The sequence below is a fragment of the Ambystoma mexicanum genome, chromosome 7q (assembly GCF_040938575.1).
Source record: "Ambystoma mexicanum isolate Mex_15411 chromosome 7q, UKY_AmexF1_1, whole genome shotgun sequence".
Classification (NCBI taxonomy): domain Eukaryota; kingdom Metazoa; phylum Chordata; class Amphibia; order Caudata; family Ambystomatidae; genus Ambystoma; species Ambystoma mexicanum.
This window is the reverse complement of record NC_090941.1, coordinates 354,098,832-354,116,378: the sequence shown is the minus strand read 5'-3', so window position 1 is coordinate 354,116,378 and position 17,547 is coordinate 354,098,832. Positions and strand designations below refer to the sequence as shown.

Genomic DNA, 17,547 nt, shown 5'->3' with positions numbered 1-17,547 from the left:
GGAGAATCATTTTCGATTCCGGAAGCACTTGAAAACCTTTCTCTTTGCTTTTGCTTTTTCTCCTCCTCTCCCTTGCTGACTTCCTGGCTGACACTGAATTTGCACTGGTTACCTGGTCACCCTCTGATCTCGAGCCCAGGTCCCTTACCCTGCCAATCACACTCCTGCACTGCCTTCCCGGCCTCCCTGGCACTGGGGGACTGGTTCTGTATCCCTACAGTCCCACCACCAGCACTTGACACCTGATGGCTGCACTTTCCTTGCACTTGCCACCTGTGGGCCGTACTTTTCTGCACTATATATCTTTATGTATTTATTTATTTATTTTGTTTGGCTCTTTTCCCATGTACTGCATTGTCCTCTCCCCCTTCTCCCTCGCACTTCTCCTCCTTCCCCTTCCCATGCACTTGCACGATCTGAATGACACTTGGCCTAGTAGGATTGTTGTCTGTCCTCTCTTGTTCCCCCTCCCATGCCTCGTCACGCTTTGAAACACTTGTGTATAGGTGCGTTATAAATGCCATATCATATAATATCATAATATATCATCATAGCTCAGTTTGACCACTAAACTTAATATCCGAGATGATACTACACTGATTCGCTTTGCTTCCAAGGCGAGCGTGTTGCCCCTGAGTTATCCTCCCGGCCCTATTTAAGCTCTGTTTAGATTTTTATATATTGGCTTTCTTAATACATATCATCTCTTTACAAAATATATTACAACCGGCATCTGTTTTGCTATCTATTTCTCCTGTGTGTACATTTTCACATGCCACTTCACCTGATTCAGGTATGATAATTACATTGTTATCCACAGAATTCCTGGGCAGGCCAGTCTCTGTGTGATGGAAGTCAGTAGCTCTTTCATTACAGCCACTACGCTCAGCCCTTACCTCCCAAATCATATGATCAATTTTGGGTTCAGATCATTTTATTGCCTCTCCTTGTGTACACAGATCCACATATATTTTATTACACAGACTTAATAATATTTTGACACTAAACTGTAGTGTACTAATGGACAAGGAGAACAATCAAAAGCTCTCCAGTATTGTAAGCTCATCATTTTCTGCCCCTTGGTTTGAATACAGGACTGGAGTGGCTGAGAGCCTATGATTGTTTTCCTGAGTCCATTGTTGTAAGGCACCCTCTATCATACTAGTTGACTCCCCTCATCTCTGCCAGCTACCTGTTGTGGTTCTCTCACTATTTTCGCTTGGTGGGAGCAGCAGAGATTTAGCAGGGAATTATTGCCAATTATCACCAATAATTTCACTATTATTATGCCCACCTGGTCCGAAGAAGGCAGTGATTTTGCCTTTATGGCCCATGTTTAAGGACATCTCCACAGCGGGTGAATGCCACTACGTTGATTGATGGACTACAGCCGAAATGAACATTTCCCCTAGGCTTGCTTTGTCTGGCATGTCCTTAAAATGCAGGGCATACACCCTTTTGGTTAATTTGATTTCCCCTGGCATGATTTTAGCAAGTAAAATGATATCATTAGGGTAAAAGGGAATTTAGTGGGCTCTGGCACCTATATACGCATAGTTAAGTGTCAGTCCCCTTGCTTCTTCTGGGCCCACAGGTACTACATAGACTCCAAGAAACTTGGCAACACTTCACTGACATATGTGCGCTATGCGCTGCCTTTCCGTTTTGGTACGATACAAGAAGAATAGTGGTGCAGTTACTCCAGACCAAAATTAAACTCCATGTGACCATTCATCCTTCAAACAATGGCCATTCTCAGAATATGGAATCAAACAGTCCTGGAGACAACATGCATCAGCGCAATTCGTTTTCAGATCCAAGAGAACTCTTCATCCACCTTACGTTTAAACACACAATTTTCAAGACCATCAATTTGAATCCCCCTACTAAAGATTGATTATACGTTAAGAATTATTTGTAATGTAGCTTCAACACAAACCATATCTGTGTCATATAAAAAGTGCCTTTTGTTCTCAATGACCATAGGTCTTGGGAAACACATGTGAGCAAACCCATCCTAGTGAGGGTGACTTTAAGCAAAAGTGGAGGGTGATGGCTAGAAGTATTTGAATCAACCAAATCAATTGCATGGCTCTGAGCAACCCTCCAGTGCATTTCATTAATCCTGCCAATCCATTCCAGAAGTGGAGATAAGCAGTAGGGATACTGGTTCTCTAAGTTGGAAAAACATTAAGCTGCCATGTCCTAGGTCTTTTTCCTGAAGAGGAAAGGTCAAGATGGTGTGTTAAAGGGAGGATTTTTTATGCTGTGTTGGCCACCATCGTCTAGGCCGCTGCACCCAGCTTGTCTCATACTAGTGCAACACTGGAAGAACTCTTCAAGGAGGTGGAAGTGTTGGTATCTCTTCAGCTCAGGTTCTGTTTGTGGAGCTCTTAGAGGAGGTTCCAGAGATCTTGGTTGCTGCAGGTCAGTGCACTATTCTGATGTTTGGGTCCCTGGGACACCCCTTACATTGCCCACTTCACTATGCTCCCTGACCTTCAGAGATGTTCCACCATTTAGTACCTCCTCCCACCGAGTCTAGTTTCTGCCCTAGACCGTGTTGGTCCAAAAGAACTTCCATAGTCTTTTCTACTAGAAGTCCTAGCTCTCCTCCCACCTCTTCGAGTTCCATAGAACTATATTATCTAGTCCTTCTCTCCTAACTCCTTTTGGTTAAGACATTTCTCTGAACTGCAGGCTCAAAGAAGGCTTTACTGCAACCTCTTCTACTTTGGAAGTTTTCAGCCCAGTCCAGCCTCCTCACTACTTTTCTCCACGATATGGTGGTTCCCTTACTCTCTGATTTAACAGTATCCCCTCTAAACTATTGAATAAACCTTCTTGAAACTCATTATGAAACTCTCTATTTCTCTGCTGGTTTGCCTCCTCCCCTGACCATCAACTTATCTTCCTCCGATGCTAACACTCTTTTCCTCCATCCTCCTTCATTCCCCAAAACTGTTCCTACTTCTGATGTAACCTCACTCTTGCACCAACCTCTGCTATAATCACCTTTCAACCTCCAGCACATTCCTCCTTGCCACAGTACACACCTCTCTTGCTACTGACTCTTGCTACTCTCTAACAAACTCCTTCCACATGCTCCAAGTGAAATCACACCCCTGCCAGACGGAATTGGCTGTATTGGCTAGGATTTGGGCTGAGTTGAAGAATATAGGGTGTGAGAGTGGGCCGACCTGAAGTCAGATAAATGCCCACTACCATCATGGATTTCAGAAGGGTTATGGGTAGGTCTGGAGCAACCTTTTTTTTTAGGAGAACCAGTGTTGTAGCCTGCATGAATCTGGGTTTCTCTGCTCTTCTAGAATGTGAATCTGGAATCAGAAAACAATCCTCCCTGTAAGCAGGGGAGGCTCTGTTCTACATTTAACCCTACATAGTCACAGAAAACATTTCGTTTGTACAACCTATATTGTGAAGCACCTGCTATGTATTTGTTCCTGAGTTCAATAGGAATAACCTTCACGTTGATCAGATGTTACTTTGTAACCAAAATGCTTCTGTCGGCTTCACAAACGTGAGTGACAATAGAAAGTGATTCTTCCAGCACCCGTGCTGCACGACAAAAATGTATTTCATCACTTGGCAGGGATTAGGCCACGGTGTAATATTGTTTATTTAAGCTGAAGTATTTATCTTTCTACCTTGAAGTTTGGGGACAGGCCAGCATACTTGGATGGCTCTTTAAAAGCATGGACCTAGAGGGAAGGTTTAAAGTTTGTTGTAATTATTTTCCTTCTATCTGGGCCAGCAGTAAGGGAGTGGTTTTGAGGGGAGCATTATCACCCTCCAAATTACCCCATTCATGGTCATACCTATCTGGAATGGTGAGGTGGGTGTTAAAGTCGTGGTGACTGCTCCCTTGGAATTCTGGCCCTGGTTTAGGGAATGTTGGTACAGGAGCCTTTCTGGGACTGCCCATTGGATTTCCTGTCCATTAGAACTGGGGAAAAAGAGTTGAATATCACTGTCATTTTAACATGCTTTAATGCAGGGGAACAGGTGGGTGGAAATATTTTACAAACCAATAACTTAGTTTAGTTTAGTGTATTGTTTGCTTGCTAGGCACTTATACAGCAAGTAACTTCCGTTTCAAACTGCCGACAGGGCAACAGGGAGGGAACATGTACATTGGGATTGCAGTACAATTATGTATACAAAAAATACAGTGAAGTGAAGGGAAGGTCGAACATACTATGCCTTGTGAGTATTCAGAACGTGCAAGTGCAGCAAGGAAGAGGGCAGTGGGGTAAGTGCTGCTGTGTGCATGCTCAAGGGGGAGCCAGAGATGAAGTGCAAGGTAAGGTAAGTGCTATGCAGACGGGAGGCGCGTTGGGTGGAAAGTGCAAATCTCCAGTGCAGAGGGTATGGCGAGGCAAGTGCTGAAGGTAGTCAGAATCTGGGGAGATTGGGAGCGTGTGGTCAGGGCCTCCATGGATGCATAAGGGCCAAAGACACCAATCACAGCAACTGTGGGATTAGCAGAGGAGGGAAGAAGGGAAGGAAGAGGAAAAGAGGAAAGTCTTGAGGTGCTTTCAGAACTTAAGTAGGTCCTGTTAAGAAGCAAAGGGATAAGGAGGCTGTTCCATGGGAGGGATCCAGCTGAGGAAAGTTAACAACCTCCTGCTCTCTGTTTAGCGTAATGCTTTACATACAGGGAATTGGGCCAGAGGAATGTAGAGGTTTAAAAGGAGAGTATTCAGTAAGAAATTGTTGCAGATAATGTGGACCTCGGCCCCAGACAGTCTTGTGGATGATGCAGAGGGATTTGAATTTGATCCGTGCAGCAACCCGAAGCCCCTTGAGACTTTTTAGGGCAGAAGAGATGTTGTCCCTGGGCTTATGGCCAAGGATGTCTTGCTGCTCTATTATCGATTAGCTGAAGGGGTCACGGAGTGGAGGCAGGTAGATTGAGGAGGAGGCTGTTGCAATAGTCAAGCCTAGAGAGTACCAGGGCTTGAGAAACATTGAGATTCTGGGGGAAAGTGAGAAAAGGGAGAATTCCTTGAAGATAAGTCTGCTGAAAACAGACTATCGCCCCTTGTTCCTACATGGATATAGAGCATCAATCATGCACACCTGTGAGGCAGATTAATCCATATACATTAAGGATAAAGAGTTGCAATGTCTACCCCCATGACTTATATCCATGTGACTTACTTGTCTTTACAATCTTTCCCACTCAGGGCTGATAACATTTACAAAGGTGTAAGATGTAGTCAGGTGTCCCTGTGGACAACAAGTTAAGATCTAGCAGGGTTGCAGTCCCTTCAGTGAATCTTGCTTACCTGTTCTTCTACAGGAGCAGAAAGACAAATGGGGGAGTCCATTTATAGGCTAGTTTATCATATCAGAATGTATTCATTATTGGAGGAAAGGACCAATTTTTTGTAACATTAGTAGAGCAGTGTATTCGAATATCTATATTGTTTGCCCTTGATAGGAGGTTGCATACATTAAGGCCAAAAAAATAGCTTTTTTCAGATTGTAGATCTGACATTTCAGTATCACATCTTTGCGGGGTCCCGTCCAATACCCCATAACCAGGATAACACATTTTAGGTGGCTTTGGAGAAAATAACTTGGACCATTGTGTCTAACTTTTCATATCATTTTCATCGGCTCCTTCTATCAGTCCATGAACACACAGATCCTCCTGCCATTGGTGGTTTCAAAGTCTTCCATATTTACCAGGGCTATATCTAATTTTTCCCTGGTGTTAACAAGATCAACCTGTGTGTTATCTAAAACCTGCTCTGGAGTTTGCATCACAATCTCTGAATTGCCCACTATTTCTCAAAGCTGTCTGATATCATGTCACTTAGGGAATTACTTTCTGTGCTGACTGAATTTCACTGACCATGGTAGTGATGGCACTATTTAAGGTGACCATAAAATCCATCTGATCTTGCTTGTTCAAAAGGATAACCACTCATAACACTGCAGAGGATGCCTCAACTCAATCGGTTAGGGGGAGAGTAGATTGGTGTTGAAATGTTTTCATATTGATATGATTTTATTTTGCTGATGTACATTGTTATAGAAGTTGATTGCCTGGTTTGCATTAGAGAGAGGGACATCAATGTTGAGGCGCTTCTGAGCTACTGCTTTAGGCACAATTCACTAATCTCATTCTTTGATTGCTCCATTTGGGCCTCAGGCCAGATAGGATTTTTTGCAGAGTTAGCTGTGTGTTTAGAGGCACAAAGCATAGGACTTTACCTGGTGTTTAAGTTAATCAAAGTCTGGTATTGTATTCATTGCAGAAGAATATTTTGCAAGTGCTATCAGAATGGCAAGCAGCGCCTCACCACTTAATCCCCCATGACAATTAAGGGGCTCAATAATATCTAAGCTCTCCCACACCTAATTGCTTTAGTGTTGTGACAATTCATTGCTTACTGGTAGTTTTCACATTCGTGCTCTCACACAGTCAGTGGTCGAGCTTCTGGATGAAGCTGACCAAGTCATTTGCTTCACAGCTCACAAAATACCCTCATCATTATCGTTCTCAGGCTGCAACCTCTGCCTCAGTTTGCATTATCTGAGAATGCTCCCAGTGGAATTCTGCTGCTATTCATCAGTGTACAAGGTCATTTGAGCCCTGTACCCCTCTCTAAACATCACATCTAGGAGGCACTTCACTCTGCCTTTGATCTTGGTGAATTATTGGTCACTATTGGGGCATGTGCTACAAATGTCTAGAAGCACCCATGTTAGAATCCTTCCAATGCATGGTGGCTCTATTCGCTCGTTCACATGTGTTCAGGCTTGATGTGGGGTCTTCAAACCCACCGGGCATTCTTCTGACAGATTATGCTTCCTTTTTGGGATTTGTTATGGAGGTTCTAGAGTTTTTATCCTGCATTGACTGCCAAAGATCTCACTGAGCAGTCATTGCTGGACAATGGAGGACCTTGCCCCCCTTCTCTAGATATATAATTAGAACATATACATGAATCAGCTTAATCCAGCCAACTTTCACTTAATTTACTTATGGCATACACATGCCATTAGTGTTTTTCTTAAGGTGTCACTTTTTATTAAATGTACATTTTATTTGCATATCCATATCTTTTCAATAATACCAGTCACAAGTCAATCTAGCATAACATGTTTTTAGGTGTACTCTATTACTGTCCAATCTTCATGATAATTGTATATAGCAAAACAAAACATAATATATGTACTTTACGGCCAGGAGGATAACTCAGGGTCAACACGTTTGTCTTTTTTGAAGCAAGACAACACAGAGCTTCACAGGTTGAAATTGTGCTTAGAGGGTGGACTCTGGCATGAAGTGCAATATAAACGTTCAATTTCATTATTTTCTTTTTTTCTTTTACTATACATGATCCTTACAACTGATAGATGAATGAATGGATTTCGTCACTATATAAATAGACTTGCAATGAGGTGTATCCTTTTACATAGCCAGGCTGCCCTTTTTAATACATATCTTCTTTACAAAATAGTCCTTCGTTCTACATTTAACATCTTAAATCTTGTTGTCTCTACATTTAACATCTTAAATCTTGTTGTCTCAGCACTATCAACGGATGGTGAACATTGTTACCTCATAGCTTTTTAAGGTCTCTGGGCATTGCGAATTGTATACATGTGCTCTTTTAACTATGTAAAGTGTGCTAATGGTGACATTTTTCATTTGAATTTCTTACACACATTTGGGAAAAGAGTAAGAAATAAGGGGCTGGCATACATAGGGAAGAAACATCTTTAAAGTCATAATACGTTATGATAGTCGATAGGTAGACATCATCAGCGCAGAGAGGGTAGATTACTCAACAATTATATTTACTCCTATGTGAGCTAAAATATTGACAGATCACATCTCTGATGGGACTTTCTTCCCCTTCCCGAATAAATCACGTATTTCCTTTTCAAGGACAAACCTATCTTTTACATCCTGGAACCATTATTCAGCTCAAGGGGATGTATAGCCTTCCACCTCTTAGTTATATATGATCTCGATATCCCAATGAAAAAAGATTGTGATAACAAGTTTCCTGTCATCCAATGGACAGGTCAAGATAATTTAAAGGGGTTTGATCCTGCGCTGAATATTTAACTTTCCCTCCCCTTTCATCCTCATGTACTGCCTATTTAACCATCAATTCTATATTAATATCTGATCACATGTATATGCTCAAAATAACACTTATGCTGTCAGTGCCTGCTGTCATTAGTCCTTGGTTCCACTCAAATGTTCTGCCCGAGGAATCATCAACTACTCATTAAACAATGTGACCGTAGCCTTTAAAGGGTGTGTTCCACACTGTGTCATGGCCTTCGTGTACAGTGATAGGTGTTCATTTCTTTTAAATAAACAAATGAAATGATTACAAACAAATTATCAAAAACATGTGTTCATTTTTCTAGAGAATGTTGTTCATTTGTTTGGAAAATACCTTTAGCACACCTTTTTCAGTGCAAGTATTAGCATTTCCAAACATAGACACGTTGATAAGTAAACAGGCAGAATCCCTCTAGTTTCAATGAATAGGTTGCTAAAATACTAGTACCACTGCTAAACAAACAAGTACATTTATTTTCCTGTTACTCACAAATTGCAAGTAAATCACTAATCATGTCACTATAATCTCCTAAAAAGACGCACATTGCTACTCAAATTATCCAATTGAACATTTGGTCAACGATTATTAAAAAAAACACAGCCCCTATCTTCGTAAATTCATCCACCAGTTCACTTTGTAGTGCTGCAATGCTTTTTGTAAATCTTTTACTTATGAATTGTACAGCTGGTACTGGAGAGGTGTGTGTTCTAAGGCACGATGCTCCTATGTCCTCTCCTCAACACGTTCGGGACGCTCTGGCTAATGGCATTGGGACGTGAGCACGTTTTTGTAGCACAACACATGTGTTTTCATTCTTTAATTTGCATTGTGAAGAAGCAAGCATGCATGGACACTCTCATTCCTCCACAGTCAACACTTTCAGCTTCAACCGTTGGTCCTTTTTTTCTTTCAAAGGAGACTGGATGCTTGCACCACATGTGTTGCATGTGAACCCCTCCTGGGAGCATGGTAGCTCCCAGGATGTTGTAATGGGTCACGTGGCAGTAGCCACACGACCAACATAATAAAAGAGGCGAGCCGCTTCCGGCTCACCAGTAACTCCCATTCTGTCTCCAGCGTCGTTCCTGTTGCACCAGGCTGGTGCTGCGCTGTAGGTGCTGGGCCCACTTAATAAACTTCTGGGAGGCAGTGGTGAACAAAATTCATGCCGTGGGGGTAACTTGAGTGGAATCGACAAAGCTAAACAGCATATTGGGACAGTTTTTCAGAAAAAACACTAAAAAGCAATTGAACAAAATGGTCGATGTAGCGTTAGTGCTGGCAAAGAGACACATTGTGATGGCTTGGTTTAGTCAGACCAGCTTCATGCTTGTGGACTGGGAGAGGGAACTATTAAAATGGGCTGGAGCAGAACTGGTGTTTTTTTTTATCAGATTGAAGGCTGTATATACAAACGTGAATATTACAAACAGAACAGAATGGGCTGTGTTTATTTATTTATTTCACTTGTTACACGCCCAGACCCTTGGGTATCACGGCGAGGTTACAGACAGCTTGTCAAATTTCTTGTACAAGGCTACAGTAAAAACGTTTAGGATAACAGAAGAAGGTAATAAAACAACCTATACATTGAAACACTTTAGGTTAGGATGTGAGTCTGAGTTAGTAGTATGAGCGTAGGGTGGACTGCTGAACCCCTCGGACAACAAACCTCCTTGAGGACAAGGATAGTACATTGATATTTACATCAGATTGTCCATGATGATCTGGTTTTCTAGTCAAGATAATTGTGTAGTTAACATTGTGCCAACTGTATTGTATGTGCTGTATACTTGATGTATAGGTGTATTTGGCAGGGGGAGGGAGTTGGGTGGGATTTTACCAGGGTAGGTTTATTATATGCTATTTGACATGTTGTATGACGTTGGCAAAATACTGCAATGATGAAAATTTTGTTAATGCAAACATATCCTGAATACATATATTTAAATAATAAATAAATAGACACATAGGAAATTAACAGTTAAATAAGGGGAATGCATAATGACATGACCTGCAGAATATCTTTTGTGAGTTATTTTACTGCACATTTTTTAATGCAAAATAAAGCTGTGGTATTAGATCATACAAGTTGTTTGTCAACAATTGGAGGTGGAATGATATTTAGCGTTTTCTCCTCAGTAATGCGTTTGTGTGCTGTTTACTAATGCTTTACAGAACACAACAAATGTACTACAAGGCCAATCACATTAATGTATTATTAGGAGCCAGGCATGGACTTTCATCATCGCTTCTGAATGCTAATTAGTCCCTAATTTAAATATATCAGATTTGTGTGATGCTTTTTCCACGAAGAAGTACACAGATCAGACTTCCCCACTTTCCTACCTGCTCCACTGCCCACACCCACTTTTCAACCAATGGGAGTCCGAGCGGTCCGCGCAGAGGTCTGACATATCGACCCATCAACAGTGTATCACAGTTCTCATCTCCGATGCTTGATGTTCCACTAGCACCCTGTAATGGATGCCCAGGCCCCAAACTTGTTGCAATGCAGAACTTATTCACTAGAAGAATGACCATGCGTAGAGGAGACTGAGAAATGCGAACATCTCTACACTCCTCCCCACCTTCTCTTTGCACCTTGCTCTCTGCTTTCACCCCCGCTATACACATTAGCACATGTGAGTTCAAGCACTGGTCCTTCTTATTTCATCTAAAAACTCAAAGCTTAACAGCCATTGTGTTTGTTTGCCCATCACTAGTGAGCCTCATCACAAGTTGGGCAGAGTGGTAAAAATGCAGCAGTAAGGCTATTACCGCTGCATTACCGCTCTGCCCAACTATGAGTACGACAGAAAGTCGTCAGCACTACCTTCAGCTGAGTTTGAGGTAAATCGGACGACTTTCCACCCATTTTTGCTGCAATTACCATGGCAAAATCTGCGCTGCAGTAATTGTGCTGAAAATCCCCCAAAGATTCCCATGGATTGTTGAAAAAATTAGGATTCACAGCATTGCCACAACTAGGGATCCGGCGAGTTGCGGTAACGTTATTTGCATTGAGCGCTATCCCAGCAGATTTACCGCCGGGATATGACCCACTCGTGATGAGGCTCACTGAGTCTTTTATTGCTCCGTAAAAGGCCTACCTGTTGACACAACAGTATTTTAGAAACAGTACTCTGATTTCAATTACATACATTGACAGAGTCTTGCTTTTTAGCACACTCTGAGGATGTAGAGCAACACGATTTGATTTTCAAAAATACAGTCAAAATTCAGCATTTGACTAAATCCATCAGAATCAAAAAACATCCAGATTCGATTTTCAAAAATACAGTCAAATGCTCAGGACAAGCCAGGTTGACTATCTAGAACAGAGGTGAAGAGCGTTACAAATTTCATAAAGCAAGAAGTTGTCAAGCATACAGTTGGAATATGTTGGACTCAGTAACAAGAGTACAGGCAGAGATTAGGCTAATGCAGAGCTTGACACGTCTATAGAAATATATGAGGTGAAATGGTAGCATAGGGCCTCATTACACGGAAGGCGGTAGCCATGGCGCTATTAGCGCCATGGCTACCCCCTTACCGCTGTCGGAGGCTGGGTTCCCGGAATAGGGACTTACCGGCCTACTCCGACCTTTGCGGGACCGGTAATTCCCCATTCCGGGAAGGAGCAAATAACGGTACCGCAATTTGCGGTACCGTTATTGCACTGAATCCCTCAGAGGGTCCTGTCCTTAACGTGTGGTCTGACCAAAGGTTAAGGACGGGACCCGCTGAGGGACCTCGTAGTAGGGTGGTGGGGATTACCGGCACCGGTGCCCTTACCGGTGCCGGTAATCCCCTACTGCCTTCCGTGTAATGAGGCCCATAGTGTCAAATAGAGGTTGGCAGGTCCAGTCAGATAGACACTTCATGCAGATTACCAGGCAGCAACACCCATTTGGAAGGTGAAGAGAAAGGTTTGTAGCACGGCTACCATGTGCTATAACTTCCGCGAGTTGAGGCAATGAACTGCTCTTAGTAAGATTGTGTTAAATGCGTGGGTTCCCATAGATCTTACTACCAGCCTGAATTTGGCAAATCCACTTTAAGCCATATATCTTCAAATATATTTGGGAAAGGTTTGGACAGGTTCCGGCAGATTGATTGGAGGAAAAAAGACAAGTACAAAACAATTCAAAAGGCTTCAGGAAGAGAGAGAGAAGTTAGTTAGAGCGGAACGGTTGGGTGATCCTTGGTGTGGGAGCTAGCAACGAATTGGAGTCCTGTACATCTGTGAATGTTATCCAAGTAGGACAACACATTAAATACCACACTGTGATATCTCACTAGATGAATATACCTACCCCAGAGAGCTATGTGTAACCGGAAGGTTCCAGGTTTGAATCTGGATAAGAAAAAAACAGCCTTTCATCCTTCTGAAGTTGATCAAGTAAGTCAAGTTCTTGTGTGAAAGTTGTAAATGAGACCAGCAGAGCCAGTCATATGCTCATCATAAGGAAGTTGCCATAGTGTTCATTATTCACATTCAGAACAATACAATATAGGGAATTCATAACATGCATAGATCTCCGGAAAGCCTATAAGGCTGGGGAAGAGTCAGTCTTCATTAGGGACACATTCAGTTTCATCCTGCCGAGTTGGCTTCAACTGGGACAATTTAAGTTATTTATGGATGCAGGTCAGTGGCCTCAGAAAGGCCAGTAAGGCTGAGGCTGAGTCAGACACATGTCAGGCATTCAGGATGTAGACTCTGATGTTCCTTATAGGAATGTCATTTAGACAGGTATGAGTGAGATGTTTTGAGCTCTGTACCTGGGAAAAAACACATAACCTATATATACATTGAGATCCCAATAAGTTCAGGGAGTGCCGTACATGCTCCTAACAGTAATGTAGGCAAAGGGTCTGGCCAGCGCATCATGTGTACTGTAGCACAGCCCCCTAGAAATGTGTAGGCCACCGTTATGAATAAGGTGACCTGTGTTTCTCAAAGAAATGCAAATAAAATATGCATCCTCTACACATTTGTTTTTGTAATGATTTTTCTGAATTTTGCATTCATTAAAAAGATTTTAAAAATCAGCTGCCATCAAAGAGTTAATTTTGGACCTATATTAAAGAAAGAGCCAGGTGCAATCCATCCGTCATTCAGATATTTTTTTCCTTGAACATCCCTGGCAGGAAATGTTCTGAACTTCTGTCATATTCTAATACTTTTTTACCTTGTCTATTTGATTGTGTGCTGGCAGAAAAAGGTTTAACCTCTTCAACCCAATGCTTACTACAACATTTAATCAGGATGAATTGCCAGAAACTGAACCTAAATCTGTCCCCTGTCTCTTTTAGAAGTTTGGATAGAGATAAATCATCCAAATGCAGTGAAACCCATGCAGTTCAGGGTTCAGGCAAATGTGTTTGCCTAATCTTTATTGTATGCCCCATGTAAAAGGCCCTCACTGTGACTGAGTCCTTGTAAAGACTGGAGGGGGTTATCTGCAGTCCTGCTCTCTATATGGCAGAGTTGAAGCACAGAGTACCCCAGACAAGATTCTCTAAGTGGTAAAACGTGGTGAGCAATCAAGGCTTAGCTCTCAGGAGGTGATGCGGGCTGGTTCATAAGTACAGTGTAGTTCCGAAGCACCCACAAAGGAATGCACACACAGTAGGTTGGTGAAAACAGTCTTCATATAAATAAGGTTCAAGTTATATTCACAATCACAATAACACACTTTGTACTCTGGCAATACTATAATGGCAAATATATACAGGTCTACTTGGTACCACTCTTAGCTATCGATTCCTTTGAAATGCATCAACTGCTAACAGTTCATATGGCATATGAATTGGATTATAAGATGAATCAACGATAGACACAGAAAGAAAGCAGGTTAAATCAAGCAATGGCAGAACAGTCAACACAAGGGTGGCCATTCAAGAGGAAACTTTTCAAAAACATGCAGGTGTTCTGTTGGATTGCCGCCAGTACTTCTGTGTACTGGTCCCAGGCCCCAAGTGACACAAGGGAAAGCTCTACAGGAGCACTGAATGTGATCCCTGTAGCGGAGGGCAGGACAGAGGCCTCCAAATCAGGCATGGGGTAAGGGTAGGACAGCCTGGACTCCAAGCACCTTACCTTTAAACGTGGTGTCATACTTCTTGTGGACTAGATCCCCATAGTCCCAACAAGTTCCAGGAATGTGGGGTACTGTACTGGAACCACTAGGAGCCGTGTTTTGCAGCCGGTGGACACCTATTCTTACTCCCTTCCACATAGGATTTATCCCCACTAGATTGTTGGGTTTTAGGAGAGGAAGGTTTTGTTTTACCCGACTGTGATTGCTTCTGGGACTCCTCAGACTTCTGAGAGGTCCCTTTTTCTTTGTCCTTGTCCTTCCCACTGGAGTCCTTAGGGGACACCCTGTGGGAGACCCACTTGTCAGCCAGCCTGGCAAGCTTAAAGGGATCTAAAATGGCCTGGTCAGCAATATACTGATGCAGCTCTGGTGAACAAGCTTCGGAAAAATGCTCAAAAAACAAAAGGTGGGGCAATTCAACAAAAGTTTTCACCTTGTAACCATCAATCCACCCCATCATGTTCATATGTGGAGCACTCACCCAGTCAATCCAAGACAGATTCTCTCTTTTGTTAAATTCCCTGAACCTGTTAAGGTATTGGGTAGGTGTCTTGCCAAACTTGGAAATAAAAGCAGACTTCATGCACTCATACTGACCCCTTTCTTCCACACTCAGTTTCAGAATACAGTCATATCCAGTCTGAGGCACTCTGCTTAGGAAATGCTTAGCCCAATCTCATTTATCAATCTCTTTTATCAACATCATGGATTACACAAGCCATCTCAAATACTTCAATCCATTGGAGGATATCATAACACTGAACATACACAACAACCACATTTTTCATAAACTTGGTGCCTGGGGACCTGACACTCTCAACTGGTTTACTGAAGTCCACTGTAGATTTCTCTAGCTGGATTTTCTGGCATTCAGTGTCCTTGTTTGTAAGTTCAAGATCCTTACCTTTGATCTGTGCCAACTCCTCTTTCTTAAGTTCAACTTCAGTTTCCAACTTTCTATATTCAAAGCCTTAATAATTCAAGTTCTAAGGAATTCCCTGTAGAAATATTGCTGGAGGTTGGAACAGAGGCCACAGGAGTGGTGACATTCCCATAATCAGATCCAATAACAACCCCAGGGGTCGGGGCCTCAATGGTTGCATCCCTCCCTTTAGCAATAGTTTCACAGTCTGTCTGGTAGTCCACCAGGGCAGCTATCAGCTCAGCCCTAAACGTATCCTCAATGTCTAACTCCCTGGCTTCACAAGAACTCTGGAGAGCCTCTAAGCTCATCCTAGACAATTTACCATTTGCAATAGATTCCATTGCTTGTAATGTAGTTATCTAGTACACAACTAAACCTCAGTTTAACAATGTGTAGATATTTTGAAAGTGGCAAGGTTACACACTGATTCTTAAAACCATAAGCATCCCACCACTGCCACCAGTGTAAAAACTAGAGAGGGGTATCTGCACTCCTGCTCTCTATATCGGAGAGTCGAAGCACAGAGTACCCCAGAAAAGATTCTCTAAGTGGTAAAATGTGGCGAGCAATCAAGGCTTAGCTCTCAGGAGGTGATGTGGGCTAGTTCTTAAGTGCAGTGTAGTCTCCAAGCACCCACAAAGGGGTGGCCACACACTATGTTGGTGAAAACACAGTCTTTATATAAATAAGGTTCAAGTTATATACACAATCACATTAACACACTTTGTACTCTGGCAATACTATAATGGCAAATATATACAGATCTACGTGGTACCACTCTTAACTATCGATTCCTTTGAAATGCATCAACTGCTAACAGTTCATATGGCATACAAATCAGATTATAAGATGAATCAACAATAGACACAGAAAGAAAGTAGATTAAATCTAGCAATGGCAGAACAGTCCCCATCTACCTAGAGACCGTTCTGTGCGAGGATCCCCCCACCTGGGCAACTTGACAAGCCCAGTCCAATTATTCTCAATATAGTCTTCATTCCTTTCTAAAAGGTTCCACGACCCCAAAGTACCTGGTTTCGTAGAGTTCTTCAATGCGTCGTTGAAAAGGCCCTTCTTGAGTGCACTCCTTTAAGGCAGGAGCCACAGGTCATCGAGATTCGGTGAAGAAAAGTTGAATGTTGCCACTGGGGAAGCAGCTTCGATCCTTGCGGTGCTCGTTGATGAAAGCTCATGAACATCCTGTGAAGATGAGGTGTGTGGTATACCTCAAGGATGATAGTTCATTGCCGCAAAGAGTCTATGAAGAAGTGCTTGCTTCGGCAGCACATATACTAAAATTGGAACAATACAGAGAAGATTAGCATGGCTCCTGTGCAAGGATGACGTGCAAATTCGTGAAGCGTTCCATGAAAAAAAAAGAGTCTATGAAGAACTTTTGCCCAGCAAGAGCACTGGGTCGTCGGTGTCTGGCGTCAGCGCTCAGGACATGACCACGGCTGGCTCTTGGTACTTCATCGGCTTCTCTGAGGTCTTTGGGTGGCAGGAAACCCACCGGCAGATTCTCCTCGGTCATCGACGACCAAGACTTTCTCCAGCAGGATGAAAGCAGGCAATGGTGTTAAGCAAGGGAGTCCTTGAATCAAATGTCTTAGGCAAAGCAGCACTGCAGCTCCAGTCAGCGACGGCGGTCATCGACAGTGATGGTCTTCAAGGTCCGGGTGCTTCGCATCATGATTCCACGGCAGTCCGCTTCTCCGGTCTGCAGCCTTTCGAGGGTCTGACGTCCAGGGAGCTTTGGCAAAGGCCAGCTGGTGCATAATGGTCCCTCGTAGCTCAGGAAGAGGTCTCCTAGCCAGGTCCTCTCTTGAATCAGTTCCTTGACAATCACGCAGCTTTCATATTAGCGAAGGACAGTAGCAGCAATTCTTCTTCCAGTGGGCGTCACAGTTAAGCATCAAGTATCAACTTCAGCTTCTGAGCAATATCCATCAGTGAGAGGTCCCCCGATATACTGTTTAGTCTCTCATTTACTCTGTGGATCACACTCAGGCAACCAATCATTCAGAAACGAATTCATGCAGGCAGGTAGCCAACAAGACTCACAGTGCGTTCAGACCATTTTCCTCCCTCCAGACACTCACAACAAGGAATTTGTATTGTGACAAGTACCCAGCAATTCAGCACTCCACATTACATTCATACCAGTTTCGGGGAGGGCTATCTCAGTCTTTGTGTCACATACCAGAAACCTTATATGCTGCCTTGTCCTCAGGAGGAGCTGGAGCTGCCTTCTACTGCAGGAGCAGTGCCCCTCTCAGAGGTGCTTCTGAGAGGCACCTGGATTGATGCTAGGCTGACTGACTAACTCTGCAGCACTCGGAAGTATGCTGCGCCATGCCAGTAAATTCTTTAGTTCATTTACCAGAATCTA

At 42.9% G+C, this 17,547-nt stretch overlaps 1 non-coding gene across 1 annotated transcript; it reads left to right on the top strand.

Annotated features, from left to right (window-relative positions):
• The first annotated feature begins 16,423 nt into the window (after nt 1-16,423).
• On the top strand, nt 16,424-16,530 carry LOC138528989 (U6 spliceosomal RNA). Its single transcript, XR_011284356.1, has one exon. It is a non-coding gene; the product is annotated as a U6 spliceosomal RNA (small nuclear RNA).
• Nucleotides 16,531-17,547: the final 1,017 nt, after the last annotated feature.